Source organism: Mustela nigripes, chromosome 1 (genome assembly GCF_022355385.1).
Source record: "Mustela nigripes isolate SB6536 chromosome 1, MUSNIG.SB6536, whole genome shotgun sequence".
In the NCBI taxonomy this organism is placed as follows: domain Eukaryota; kingdom Metazoa; phylum Chordata; class Mammalia; order Carnivora; family Mustelidae; genus Mustela; species Mustela nigripes.
In genome coordinates, this window is record NC_081557.1 from 119579602 (window position 1) to 119592905 (window position 13304).

Here is a 13304-nt window from a genome sequence, read left to right on the forward strand (position 1 = left end):
CCATCCCGAGAATTTCCCCTGGGAAACTCTGCCCTCAAATGAGCCCCTAAATCTGTTTCTATTTTCCAACTCCCCTCCCCCCACTCCATTCCAGGTGATGAAACACTGAGACTGGTTAAGATGCTCCTTAAATGCAGAATGTAGAGGACACCTGGGTGGCTCAGTGAGTTAAGTCTCTCCCTTCAGCTCAGGTCATGATCTCAGGGTCCGGGGACAGAACCCCACATTGAGCTCTCTACTCAGTGGGGAGCCTGCTTCCCCCTCTCTGCCTGCTTGTGATCTCTCTGTCAAATAAATAAATAAAATCTTTTTTAAAAAAATAAAAAATAATTGCAGAATGTTATTATCACCATGTATCATCCACATCAGTTTTCTAGGTCGTCCTAGATGTCAGAATGATGCAAGCCAACATTTTTATTATTTAGGATACAGTATACTAAGTTTATGTTGATTACTCTAAGTATCATCTTTGAAAGATAACTAGCATTAAAGTGTTGATAATGTTCCACTTTTGCAATCATATTTGCATAGTGTACAACAGAGTTTAGCAGGAAAAATTATCTTAAGTGGTGTTTCTCATCTGCTCTGTCAGTCTCACACTGCTTGCTTCGACTTGGTACATGAGGCAGGACAAACGTTTACGATTTTTTTTTTATATCAGCTTTACATTATAGAATGTTATTCTTGTCCCTTCTGGGAAGCCTGCAGCATGGAGTTGTCATGGAAAAAGCAGAGTCTTGGGGGCCGGTCGTAACTGAATTCCAATTCCAGCTTATGTACTTGAGAAAGTGATTTAACCGCTCAGGGAAGCAGCCACCAGCCACCTCTTCCGTAAAATGGAGTTAGCAAGGCAGCGAGATTGCAGATAATGTATGGGAAACACCTAGACAGCACCGGGCCTGAAAGGCAGCAGCCCCCTTTGTTCCACATACAGTGTTTTTAAATGCCCCTTGACCGCCTGCTGAAATTAAAGCTGGGAAGTAAGCTGACATTCCCTGCACCACACTTCTGGCTAACGATTCTTTGGCCTTCCAGCAGAGTTATATATGCAGATAATCTGTTTGATGCTGTTCAACACAGAAGGGACGCTGATTTTATTTTAGAACAATAGTTGACTGTCTCCCGAGTGTCAGCTACTGGGAAATAAATATTGTAGATTTCATTTATCCATTCATTCATTACAAACAAGCTATCCTCCAAACGACCCCCTCATTCTTCCTTTCTCCCATTTACTTTTTTTTTTTTTACACTCCCCCCAGGCCTATTACAGTCTCTTGCCCAATTGGATGTTATTTTTCATTTCTATCCTGTCACCACCTAATGTCCAAATTTATTTAAATCATCCTCAGACACAATCCTACAAGATATGAATCACGTTCAGGGTTTTTCTCTCCCCCAACCCCCCGCCCCGACTTGTCAGCTGTCTCATTTATGATTGACAAGATTTCCATTTCAGTAATTTCTACTAATTCTGCTTCAAATCTGTATATCTAATGAACACACCAATCGGCACCTCATTTTTAGTCAGGACCATTTTTTTCTCGTGCAATGCACTGACTTCATAATTTGCAGTACAAGGTAGCTGCCTCTAAATGAAACTCGAAGAAAGCCTTGTCCAGTTTGCATGAAAACAGTCTCTGGCATGTGAGTACACCCATAATATCCTCTCTAGGCTCTCATCCTTTAGGCATATGAACACTGTTTGCATGCTGCCGTCAGACTCTTACACCCAAATAAGGCTTTTCTCTTTGTAAAGGTATGTTGAATTGTATATCTCTGCATAAGAACAAAAAAGAAAAACAGTTTGTCTGCACCGAAAAGCAAAAAAAAAAAAAAAGCAAAAAACACAGTCTAAGTTCTCCAATGCAAACGCAATCTGACACATGCTAAAAATTGCCTGAAGCACTGGTGAGTTATAGATCTTCTCCCTGGGGCAGATAATTCATAAGGAAATAGCTTCATGCCCTATGTAGCAATTGAACAAAAATATTTACTTGCAGTAATATCAGATGATAAGGGGAGCAGGGTTTCTTTCTGGGCAAGGGGGGAGGGAGAGCCCTGCGGTAGAGGCCCATCATAAGCATTGCAAATGAATCATTAGTCGTCATCCTGCAATCTAGGTCAGGATGGAGCCAAAGGGAAGGGCTTTTAAATGGGCTACAGGGCTCAGGTTGGATCTGCTTCTGTGAAGGCACAAGAGGCAGACACTTATGTTGTGGTGAGGCATTCTAAAGGGAATACAAAAATGCTTTCACCTGAGAGAGGGACCTTTTCCTGACCCAGAGAGTAATCAAGAACAAAGAGGGTTGTACTTTCAGATGAATGCCATTTAAACACACACACACACACACACACACACACACACACACACACACACAACTTTTCTCTAAGCATTCTGTATTCAACTTTGCAGGCCCTGAAGAGTGTCTACCAGATAGATGTTAAAAAGGAGAGAGTACCTTTCAGACTCAGAAACCTGTGGGTTGTCTTTTAAACAATGCAATTGTACGCTATTTTGGTCGAAAAGGACTTTTCAAGTCATCTACTCCAGGCATCTTGTGTTGAATAAGAGGATATGAAACAAGAAAAGAGGGACCTACTTGCCCAAGGGCATACGAGTCACCTGCACACAACTGTTTAATTTTCTTTTATTTCTTAAAGATTCTGTTTTGTGCAATAGGAATAATTAAATAAGGCAGAAACAAAACAAATTGACTTGGCAACTGCCACCTGATAAACTAAATTGGTGTCAGATATTCTTGCCAGGTGCCTCAGCCTTCCCCCAAAATGATTCTGAAAGGCTGCTGCTTGGTGGACCACTGTCTTGGGGGTCCTTCCTGTAAACCTCCGGCCCTGGCATGTCGGGGTACTCAATCCACTTGGCCAAAGGCTCTGAGACCTTTGTGTGACTCCTGCCCTACCCCTCTGGGGCCACAGGAGGCTGGCAGTGTGTGTGTTTCAAAATACATTCTGAAATATCACTAAAACTAGAGACATTTAAATAGAAAGACTTGAATTCCAAAATTAAATCCAAGCTATGCACTAAATGTAGTTGCTAGGGTTGGTGGGCTATTTCTTTTATTTGCAAAAATCATAAGAAAACTTAAAGGTCAAATGGCATAGGAGGAAAATAGGCAAGAAAGGAAGAGAATCAGTTTTGTCTTTAACGCTAGATTTGCTACAAACCATCCACATGATATCCAGAAGTAATGTCACCTTCTGTCTAGGCCTCGCTTTCCTCTGGCTTTTCCTCTTTTGTACGAAGCAGGGAAAAAAAAAAAAAAAATGATCTCTAGGCATCCAGCATTAGGGTTATGCCATTCCAAGGGTATCTCCAAAACTGACTTATTTTTTGCAAGCCACAGTCACTGTAGAACTCTCTGTAGCTATTTCCAAGATGTGAACTGACACATTAGTGTCTGCTAAATTCATGTAAAGCTTCCGAAGGAGGTAGTTTCACTATTGAAATCATTCTCCAAAATAATGGTGACTGACTTGAGACTAAGAGCTTATGAATCTAACCCTCTAACCAGTATTTTTTTCCCCACTTCACTTTCCAGATTGACTTGTGAGGGCTTTTTTTTTTTTTCCTCTTCCTTCTTTTAAAATATTTGTTAAGGCCTGAAGAGAACTAGGAATATGGGGTACGCAGTACGTGTAAGCACACATAAATAAGTCAGAACAAGCCTGGTTCTTGTCTAGCCTGAACACTTCGGTAGGAAAAGAGCTCTGTATTCTATTTCTTCGGCCACCACAACTTGAAGGTTATAGAATATTCTATTTCAGGACACTTTTAGGACGGAGAAGCCCATTTAAAAGTACTGCAGTGTTATTTTGATTTCTGCCACTGAATGAATCACTCCTCCTGAATGCAAACACCAGCAAAGAATGCGTTAGACGATCCACCATCATATTAAAAATTAAATCCGGCTGCATTTCATAATGGGCTTTCCTTTTTAAAGCACAGTTTCATCTTTTCACCATGGAAATTGTGTTCTGATGGCTGTTCTTTATGGTTAACACTGAGGCATCGGCCGAGGTCAGAACCCTGCCTCTCTGAACAGGGAACCAAAATGTCACAGACACATGGTACGCTTGGCAAATAATATATTTCTTTCCAATCTCCTGTGTGTCTTCAGTTTGCCTAGTGTCATGCTTGTGGTAAGCTGAAGAGAGTTTATTTCTCGGGTCTTCTTTCCTTCCTTTGGCGGAACCAGCGGGAGTCGTGCGATTTACAATGAATTCAGAAGTGCACCTCTTTTGATTTTTGTTGTTGTCTTTATTTTAACCTCCAAGAAGAGAGAGATTTAACTCAGTCTTCACCCCAGGCTAAGCTAATACTTAGGTCATGTCTGAGCTCTCTGGGGAACCCCGCTTTATACCATCCGAGGGGCAATGGTGTCTTTTCACGTGGAGCAGCACAGCTGTCCAGCCATATGGGCCCCAAACAGCCCAGTCAATCGGATTTGGGGAGGTTTTACAATGTAATTTCTTAACGTGCTAGTATTTGGGGTGAGTTTGATCAGGGGTAGAGACAGCTCTTAAGCCCAAGGGTTTAGGTTTTAAGAAGCCATCACAAATGTCCCAGCATCTGATCAGACTGGTTAAAAACAGATAAGAAATCTGTGACTGGGGGAGGGGAAAGGACTCCTGACCCCCTCGTTGGAGAGAGCCCCAGGGGTATGCTGTAACTATTAATTCGGCATCAGCTGCCTTTTTTTTCTTTTCTTTTCTTTTTTAACCCGGGGCTCATCATTTAAGGCGTTCCCACTCTGGCCTGCAGAGCATGTTACAAAACCATCTCTCTGCTCCCCTCCCCCCATGCCGCAAGATGAGAGAGCAAATCTCCTGCATTGCAGCAACCGCGCTGGAGGACCGCATTGAAACCGTCCTCAAGCTAAACAAAACCGGGCCTTTGAGAAAAACCTGGAGAAGGGCAGCACCGGTATGTCCTGCTGCCTCTCGGGCAAACGCACTCCAAGTCGCAGCCCGGTCCCTCCACGTAGAAGGGGTTTGGAAACTGCCTAAGGCATTCGTAAGGACTAGAAGACAAACAGTCCTGAATCTAAAACCCTCATCAAAATGGTGGAAGTCCTGAACCAAACTACCGCCAATACAGTTTTTTCCACCCGAAAAGTATTTTAGTTGGAGGGGAACGTTAGCAGAATGGTAAGTTTTCCCCCAGAAAGGTATCCCACACCATGGCCCTTTCCAACTAACTACACAGTCTTCAGAAATTAACAATCTATTGAAGGAAGGTTTTATATATTTTCCCTCTGTTTCTCCCTGTCTCTCTGTCTCGCTCTCGCTTTCAATTTAAACCAAGGCTTTCCTTTTCTTAGAATTTACAAAAACTGCTTATTTTTAAGCTTTCTCGTGGTACGCTGTTGGAAGCAGAAAGCCAGTGCTACGGGGTTTTGAGACTGCTATTCTTTTATTGGGACAAACACTCTGTAATTGACAACAACCCTAACGGCCTTGAAGCTGGCGGGACAGCGCCCAGGGTCACCATTGATCTGGACCCTTCGGGCTCCGCGGGCGCTCATCTGCAGCGACCCCCGCAGGACCGCTCTCCGCCGCCCCGCACGGGCCATCTGATTTGAAGAGCTGCTTTCAGCTGTCGGGGGCTGGTGCTACACCTATCCATCTCTAGGTGCTCTGAAACCAGCGCTGCCCAAGAAACAGTTTTGGTTCTGTTGTTTCTGTTGTTTCTGTTGTTGTTGTTGTTGTTGTTTGAAGTCCTCAAAGAAGAAAAGCCGGAGTAGGAGAAACAGATGGGCCCTGCGTGTGCGGAAATCGCCGGGGCTGGCGAGTGCCTCCCGCCGCTGCCGAACGCACTCCTCGGGGAAGACGGAAGATTTCTCATTGCTGGCGCTGGGTTTTTGTCGGGGGTTTAGGCGGGGGGTGTCTTTGGGTTTTGTGTTTATGGGCAGATTCATTCTGAGTCCTTCCTTATGACCACGCTAACCCCGTGCTCCCAGAAAAACACACAACACGGCCACAACCATCACAACAAAAGGCACCTCCCCGAAGTGAGTCTAAATGTACGCGGGACGGGTGGCGGCCGGACGTGGAGACGCACTTTTGTGCCTCTCTAATCTCGGGAGTCCATCTGGCCCCGGCGGGCGCTGGGCGGCGGGGCGGGGGGGGGGGGCCCGGTGGGGGGGGGCCGGGAGGAAGGGAGCCGGGATGGGCGCGCGCACGTACCCAGAGGCGCGGGCACGCGCGCCCGCTCTCCTTCACATTCACCTTGACTGCAGGGGGGCGGAGGATGGGACTACCTTCCCCCATCACCACTAGCCCTTCTCCCCAACCCACCCCATCCCCGCCGCTGTCCTGCCCAGACTCTGCTTGGGGCTGGGAGGGAGGGATGGTGGGGAGGTGCAAAGGCGCTCGGGTCGCCGCAGCGCCCGGACAGCCGCGTGCTCTCCGCAGTGATGTCAACCGCATCCGCCGCAGCACCGCCCCCCCATCCACCCCCCACCTCGGGCCTCGCCCGCGCCGTAGTCCGCGGAAACCCCCGTCTGGCTCCTCCAGCCCGGGGACGAGAAGCGGGGGGCGTGCCTGTGTCCTGAGCCCCCCACTCCTTTTGCAAAACCGGGAGAAACAGGGAGTGAACGAACCGTGGTGCCGCAGCTACTGGGGCGGAGGAAGGGGTGGGGGACGATGGACCTGGGTGTAGGTTTGACGCCCAGGACTGCTGAAGGGAATCTGCCCGGGACTGGTGCAGCCGGGGTTACGTTTAGGGGGCGGAGGGCACGCATCACTGCAGGTGCCGCGCTTGTGGGCACGGCGAAAGCGCCCCCTTCGCCCAGGATAGAAACGGATAAACGGAAGCTCGTGTGAGTGTGGGGGTGCGAATTGCCACCTCCAGCCTTGGCTTTCCCGCTCTTCCGAGCGCTCCCACTTCTCACTTTCCCCAAATCCGCATTTTCCTTGGCACAGCTCTCCCGGAGCAAGAAGGAGAGGGAGGTACCCGGGGGCAGTGAGAATGACGTGTGCTGGTGCAGAGAGCGGGTGGGGGGCTGCGGGCCCCGCTCTGTGGACCGGCTCCTAATCCTCTTGTTTTCGGTACAGTCAGCAGATGTGGCTTCTTTTAGCTGAATAATCGGTTAAAGGAATAATAATTTTTAAAAAGGAGATCGACCTCACCCAAAGAGGATGGCGAACGAGATTAGGGCTGGGTAAGGATAAATTAAAAGGCTCCAAATTCTGTCTGTCCCTCTCAGCCTTCCTCTCTATCCACCTCCCCCTCCCTTCACCGCCCTCCCCTCCCCCCCTTCTTCCTCATCCCCTGCAATCCGCACTCGACGCGAGTTCACGCGGAGGGCTGGATTTTCAGGCTGAACCGCAACTTGCGCTGCGCGTTATTATTATTCATCTGAGGGTGCTGCCGCCACAACCTTTGCCTCCTGCGCTCCTCTCCTTCCCCCAGGCCGCTGCCGCCAGCAGTGCAGTCCCTCCTGCACGCATGCTCTGGTTCACCGAAGGGAGATTCTGAATTTTTTATCGTGCTCATGATCATCATCATGATGTTCCTTATCATGGTTATCATTTCCTCCTGCCAGGTGGAGCGACCACCAGCGCTTTCTCGCCACCCGCCCCTTCCCCAGCGAAGGAAGCAATTCCGGCCGGGCCGCGGCGGCCGCTCCCTAGATGCGGGTTTCCTTTGCCTCTCCGCATCCTTCCCTCTTTCATCTGCATGTATGTATCTTGATTCCTTTATTCCAGTAGATGTATTGCCTTTCTTTGGGCTGGCCGAAACGCTGAGGAATGCCACCAGTCTCTTCAAAAGAAGAACAAAAAGAGGAAGACCTTGAGTGGACCCCAGGACAAAGCACTTTGGGCTCGGCAAGAAGGGACGCGCGGGAGCGCTGACTCGGAACGAGAGTGATCTCCGGTGCCAAGGAGCGCCCACCCAGCGTGCGGACCTCTGAGGGTATTCGGATTGAATTTTATTTATCCTTTTGGCATGCTTGAACAGTGACACTGTTGGAGAGGGCTAGGGTTTGATTTTGTTTAGTTTTTCTGGGAAAGCGAGCTGAATGGTGGGAGATCAGATAGACCTTAAGTTGGCTTTCCTGCTCCCCTGCCTGGCCTTCTCGAGATCCGGGTGTTGGAGAAGAGAGACTGGGAAGCAGAAGGCTTAGAAAAGATTGGCACCGGAGATGTTGTCGGCGAGCTAAGGGAAGGTTGAGGTGAGGGGTAGGTGAGTGGAGACGGGACAGCTGGAGGAGGATTTTGAAAATAGGAGGTTTCTTTAAAACCCCCCCTTTGGGTTCACAAGATGAGTTTTGCTGGGGAGGAGAATATGGTTGTCTGTCCATAGAAGCTCTGAGAAATTGATGAAAAATTGATATGTCCATGTACACACATAAGGAGGCGTCTGGATTTGTGTGTAAACAGAGCAGAGAGGTGGAGGAAGGCATGGAGGGAGGGGGCTTAAAATAATGTCTTATTATCCCTTTGGCTTTGGGGACTCTCATCCTCTGTCCCTCCCTCTTTTTTGACCCAGGGATCCAGCTGCATTAGACACCAGTGACCTTTTAAATCTACACCCACCCTTTACCTGGTAAAGCCCGTTGACAGTTTGGGGTGGGGTGGGGTGGGGTAAGGAGACTGGTAGGGGTGTTTTGAAGACATATATATATTCTCTCTCTCCCTCTCTCTCCCTCTCCCCTTCTCTCCCCTCCTCCCCTCTCTCCTCCCTCTCCCCTCCTCCCGTCTCCTCCCCTCCCCTCTGTCTCCTCCTCCCTCGCTCTCCCCCCATCACTCTTTCTCTTCCTCCCTCCCACCTCCCTCACTCCCTCCCTCCCTGCTGCATTTTGCATGAGCTATCTAGGTCATTAGCATTTTAGCGTATGCAAGACTTGACAAAGCTGATGAGGGGCCAGATGGGCCTCGCTCTTATGGGTTTTTTTTTTTTTTTCCTTTTTTTCCCCCTCTTTTCCTTTTTCCCCTCCACCACTTGGGACCTGAGCAAGAGGACTGCAGCAGGCGAGTTTCGGAAGGCTGCCTCCCCGATCCCGGCCCGGAGCGAGGCGGCTCGCCCCTGCGGCACGCCCGGACAGCCTGCGCCCGCACTCAGCCAGAGAGGTAAAGGCGGCGGCGGCGCGCCCTGCCCTGGTAGCCGCTGCCAAGCCCCCGCTGCCCTCCGCGTCCTGTGCCCTGGACTTCCTCCTCCACCTGGTCCCCCTCAGTTTACTGGGCTAAACTGAAGGTGAGAGGTGGGTGGGTAGGGTTTGCTGTGCTGGGGCGAGGTGGGGTTGGTGTTGGGTTGCTTGTTGTTTTGGGGGGTTGGTTTTTTTTTTTTTTCATTGTCTGGATCTGCAGGGGAGGCGAGGCGCGAGGAAGGGGCTAAGGGAGTCGGGGTAATTAACACGGGGGAGGCACCCTCCGTCTCTCCCACTTCCACCCACACCCCCAACCCTCCACCCCCTCCGCTTTGCAGGAAAAAGCCTGGATCCGAAAGGATGGGGGAGAACAAAGAGCCTTTGGAAGACGTCGCTGTTATCTCATTGTCTGTGTGATTGGGGGAGCTGCGGTAGGGAGGATGCTGTGGTCCTGTTCTGCCTGCCTCCCCACCCCCATCCCTCTCCCCGCTGTCAGTGCGCACGCACGCGCGCTTCTTTTTACTTATTTTTCCTTGTTTTCTCATTCCATTTTCTCCCCCCGCCCCCCATCCACCTGTCCTTCCTTCCTCCTTTCCTTCCTCAGGAGAAAGGCCTCTCTCTCCGTGTTCACAGCGGACCTTGATTTAAATGTCCATACAATTAAGGCACGCGGTGAATGCCAAGAATGGGGCTGGCTGAGCACCGTCGGTCCGAGAGGGCCCGCCGGGAAGGAGCCACGGAACCGAGGCGCCCTCCGCAGAGCTCAGCGCCGCGTCTTTGGGCGGGAGGGGTCTCGGTCTTCCGCCGGCCGGGCTGCCCCGAAACCGAGACCTTGGGGTGGGGAAGTGTGCAGTTTGTGACAGACAGGGGGCTTAGAGACACAGACAGGGAGAGAAGCTGATTCTGTGACAGAAACACAGATCTGTGCAAGCACAGATGCGATGGGGGCGGGGGGGGGGCGGTTTGCCTCTGAGGGCATGACGGAGTGCTTCTGTGTGCATATTTTTCTCTGGGCTGGGGGCGCATTGTATGTGGGTCGACACCTTCCGTGGCTGTGTTTTTGTTCTGAGCTTAGCTTTTGGTTTGCCCTTAAAAAAAAAAAATAATTTGGCATCCGGAGACTGGCGGTCTGTGCCAGGGCTTGCAGATATATTGTGTTCTCCTTGAGATGGGGAGTAGGAGGTGGGAAGGGGGGGTAGCCAGTTGGAAGGGAGGAGGGAGGTGTTTGTCATTCTTTGCTGTAGAGCTGGAGGCACCTGACAAGCTTAAGGAAGTCATGGGATATATGAGGAAGAAGGAACAAACTCCTGGAAGGTTCACTAGCTTGATGGGGGCTGAAAGCCTGGCCAGGGCTCTTAGGAGCATCTCACTTCCTCCTTGCGGCTGTAATTGTAGTTTCAGGCAGAGATCCAGGAGATGCAGAGGAAGGGAGAGGCGCCATAACCTACATGTACCAAAGGAGGGGGAGGGAATGAATTCCTTCTTAAATGGGAACCGAAGGAAAAACAGATTGTGCGCAAGTGTTGCTGAGGGAAGACTGTTTTGAAAGAGGCTGTCAGGGAATGGAAAGGGCTAGCCCTCCCTCATCCTGGAAGAATCTGCTTCACAAATGAGGCCTTCCTCCCCAGCCCTAGATGGAGAGCAGCAGCTGGTCCTGGGGAGAACCCCTAGCTGTGGAGAATGGTGGCAAGACCTAAACTCTTAAATTTGCAGGTGGAGAAAATGGTAGAGGTGCAGGTCCCCGCAGAGAAAGGAGGCCAAGAGCTGGATCTCCCCACCAGGAAGGCTGCTACGTCCCTTTCCCCACCCTTGGCAGAGGCCTGTCTTTGCAAGGCTAAGGCCATGAGGGATGCTTGGGATTTTAGTTTGATTCCTAGGCCATTAATAAAGGCCTAAAGGAGTCTCAGATGAAGCTTGCTTATTTTGTTCAGCAAAGTACCCGGCTAACCCACTTAGCAAATTAGTATTCAGAGATGCCATGGAGCCCTAGCCTCATTTCCTCCAAAATACTTATGGAGTACCTCCTATGTGCCAATCATTGTATAATTATTATATCTTGGGTTCTTCCTTTGCCCTCCTAAGGGAGTGTCTGGAGTCGGTTAAGTGCGCTGTACCCCCTCTAGATACTCCCAGAACCTTCTCTGTGGAAATGTGCCACAACCCGCTCACTCCTGCAGAGAGAAGACCGCAGTTCTCATCATGCAAACTGTGGGCATGGTGCTATCTCTCAAGTCCCAGAAGTCAAGTTTGGCCAAAGGACAGAAAAGAGCACTCTGGCCTCTGAGCCTTAGTCCTCGTTGTCCTAATAGTCAGCAGCAGCCACTGCCTTCAAAACAGACCAGCCTCCAAATGGTGCCTTGTTGGGGTGTAAATCCCCTTTCCTCTCCCCTCCCTCTTACCTAAGGAGGCTGCTCTGGTGGGGGGGAGGCACGGTTTAAGCCTCTGATGACCAACACTTTGCCCCACGCTTGTGGGCGATAGTGGGATTCGTCTCTAATTGCTTCCCCATAAGTCCATCAGACATGGCCGTGCCCTTTCACTGATGCGCCTGCCCGTCAGTACAATCTCCAGATGCCTCCCCAAGTAATGGCCCTTTTAGGTAGAAACCTAACACGCTTCTCCCTGAGAGCTTAAACCACAGGCACCATGGACATAGCCCCCACCAGGTTCCTGAGGCTGATAAACTAGGCAGGGAGGGGCATATTTTTTATGACTTATGTAAACTCTTGTTCCAGAAAGCATTTCATGGGTGTGGGAGTGTTCTAGGTTTGCCGGGTCTGTGTGCCTGGGTGTGGGGGTTTTCCTGTGTTCACCAGGTCTCGTTATGAAATGTATTTTTACGTGGGGTTTTAATGGCCGAAAATGGCCCAGATGAATGCACCACTTTGCCCCTGGTGTAATTTCAAGGCCCCTTTTGTGTTCACCAAATAGAGGCATCCGAGCGAAGGTCTGTCTTAGCTTCTTGCCTTCTGTTATATTCAGGGCCTATTTATACCTGCTGATACTTACGTAAGAAAACTGAGATTTATGCCCTTCCAAGGCATTTCTTTAACTCTCAGCATCATCTGCTCGCTTGTCTAGTTGAGCCCCTCTAGTTACATCCTCAGCCTTGAACGAAGGGAAAAACATTCAATTTTTAAAACACAGGATGTGTTAAGGCAGTTCGCTGATTGAATATGCCAAGGTGGCCCCCAGGAGTCCCTACCCATCACCATCATTATGGGCCTCATGACTGGGAGCTCCTCTGTTGCTCAAGGTGACTGTACCAGATACATTAAGATGGATTTAGAAATGTTATCAAAGGAAAAAATTGGTAATATTATTCTTTCTCCTGCCAGAGACGGCCCAGGCCCAGATCTCTGTTTAAGCAGAAAAGAAACTGATCTTTTAACAAAAGCTAAGGTAAATTTCTCTTATCCTTTCTGTCACCAAAGGGGTGGGGAGCAGGGATAGGTTTTGTGGCTTAGCCAGAGAAGTGAATAACGGGGTAGAGGCAGACTTTCCATCAGGCATATGCCCATTACACATATATACGTACATTTTCTCTCATAATCCTATGCATTGCTTACATTTATAGGAAAGCATTTAAACACACACACACACACATCTATACTCTCTGCACAGGAAGACAATTTTCTCTTTCCCTCAACTTACATAATACCCCCACCCCTTGTTCCAGCCTTAGAATGGAGTCCTCTGGGGGCAGCTGCAAAGCACTCTCCCTAGGACAGATGGAGCCTCCCTTCCTCATCTACTCTGTGGGTGGTTTTAGAGCTCCATGAGTCAACTGGGACCAAAGGCTGTGCTGGTGGTATGTGTGTTTGATTCATGGGGATGAGTATGTCAATAACAACAATTTGAGAATTATGATACCTAATAAAGATTTTTGTTCTTCCAAGTCCCATCTATAATTCTTTCATTTGGGTGTTTTTGCCAAGTCCTTCCCCATTTGATTCCAATGGAAAACAACAACGACAACCACCACCAAAAAAAAAAAAAACCCCAAACCTAAAAAACCATTTAATAGTTAATTGCATCTCCAATGTAGACCTAGAACAAGAAAAAGGACTTCAAATGGGATTCGGTCCAGTCCATGTGTGCTGTTCTGTGCCACCCCATCCGGATGCCAGTGGCCTGGAGAGATCTGCACCAAATTTAGATGGCCTGGAAAAAAATGCAGGTTTCACTGAG

General features: G+C 49.2%; 1 long non-coding RNA gene across 4 annotated transcripts; it reads left to right on the forward strand.

Moving 5' to 3' along the window:
• The first annotated feature begins 5683 nt into the window (after window positions 1–5683).
• LOC131999554 (uncharacterized) lies at window positions 5684–13011 on the forward strand. 4 transcript variants are annotated; one of them, XR_009399071.1, is made up of 6 exons: window positions 5684–6032; window positions 7732–7939; window positions 8516–8572; window positions 8981–9220; window positions 9452–9544; window positions 9718–13011. It is a non-coding gene; the product is annotated as an uncharacterized LOC131999554 (long non-coding RNA). The 4 variants fall into 4 exon arrangements; XR_009399075.1 differs by lacking the exon at window positions 5684–6032 and adding an exon at window positions 6694–7184 and having other exon boundaries at window positions 8981–9096; XR_009399073.1 differs by lacking the exon at window positions 5684–6032 and adding an exon at window positions 6707–7184 and having other exon boundaries at window positions 8985–9220.
• The last annotated feature ends 293 nt before the right edge of the window (window positions 13012–13304 follow it).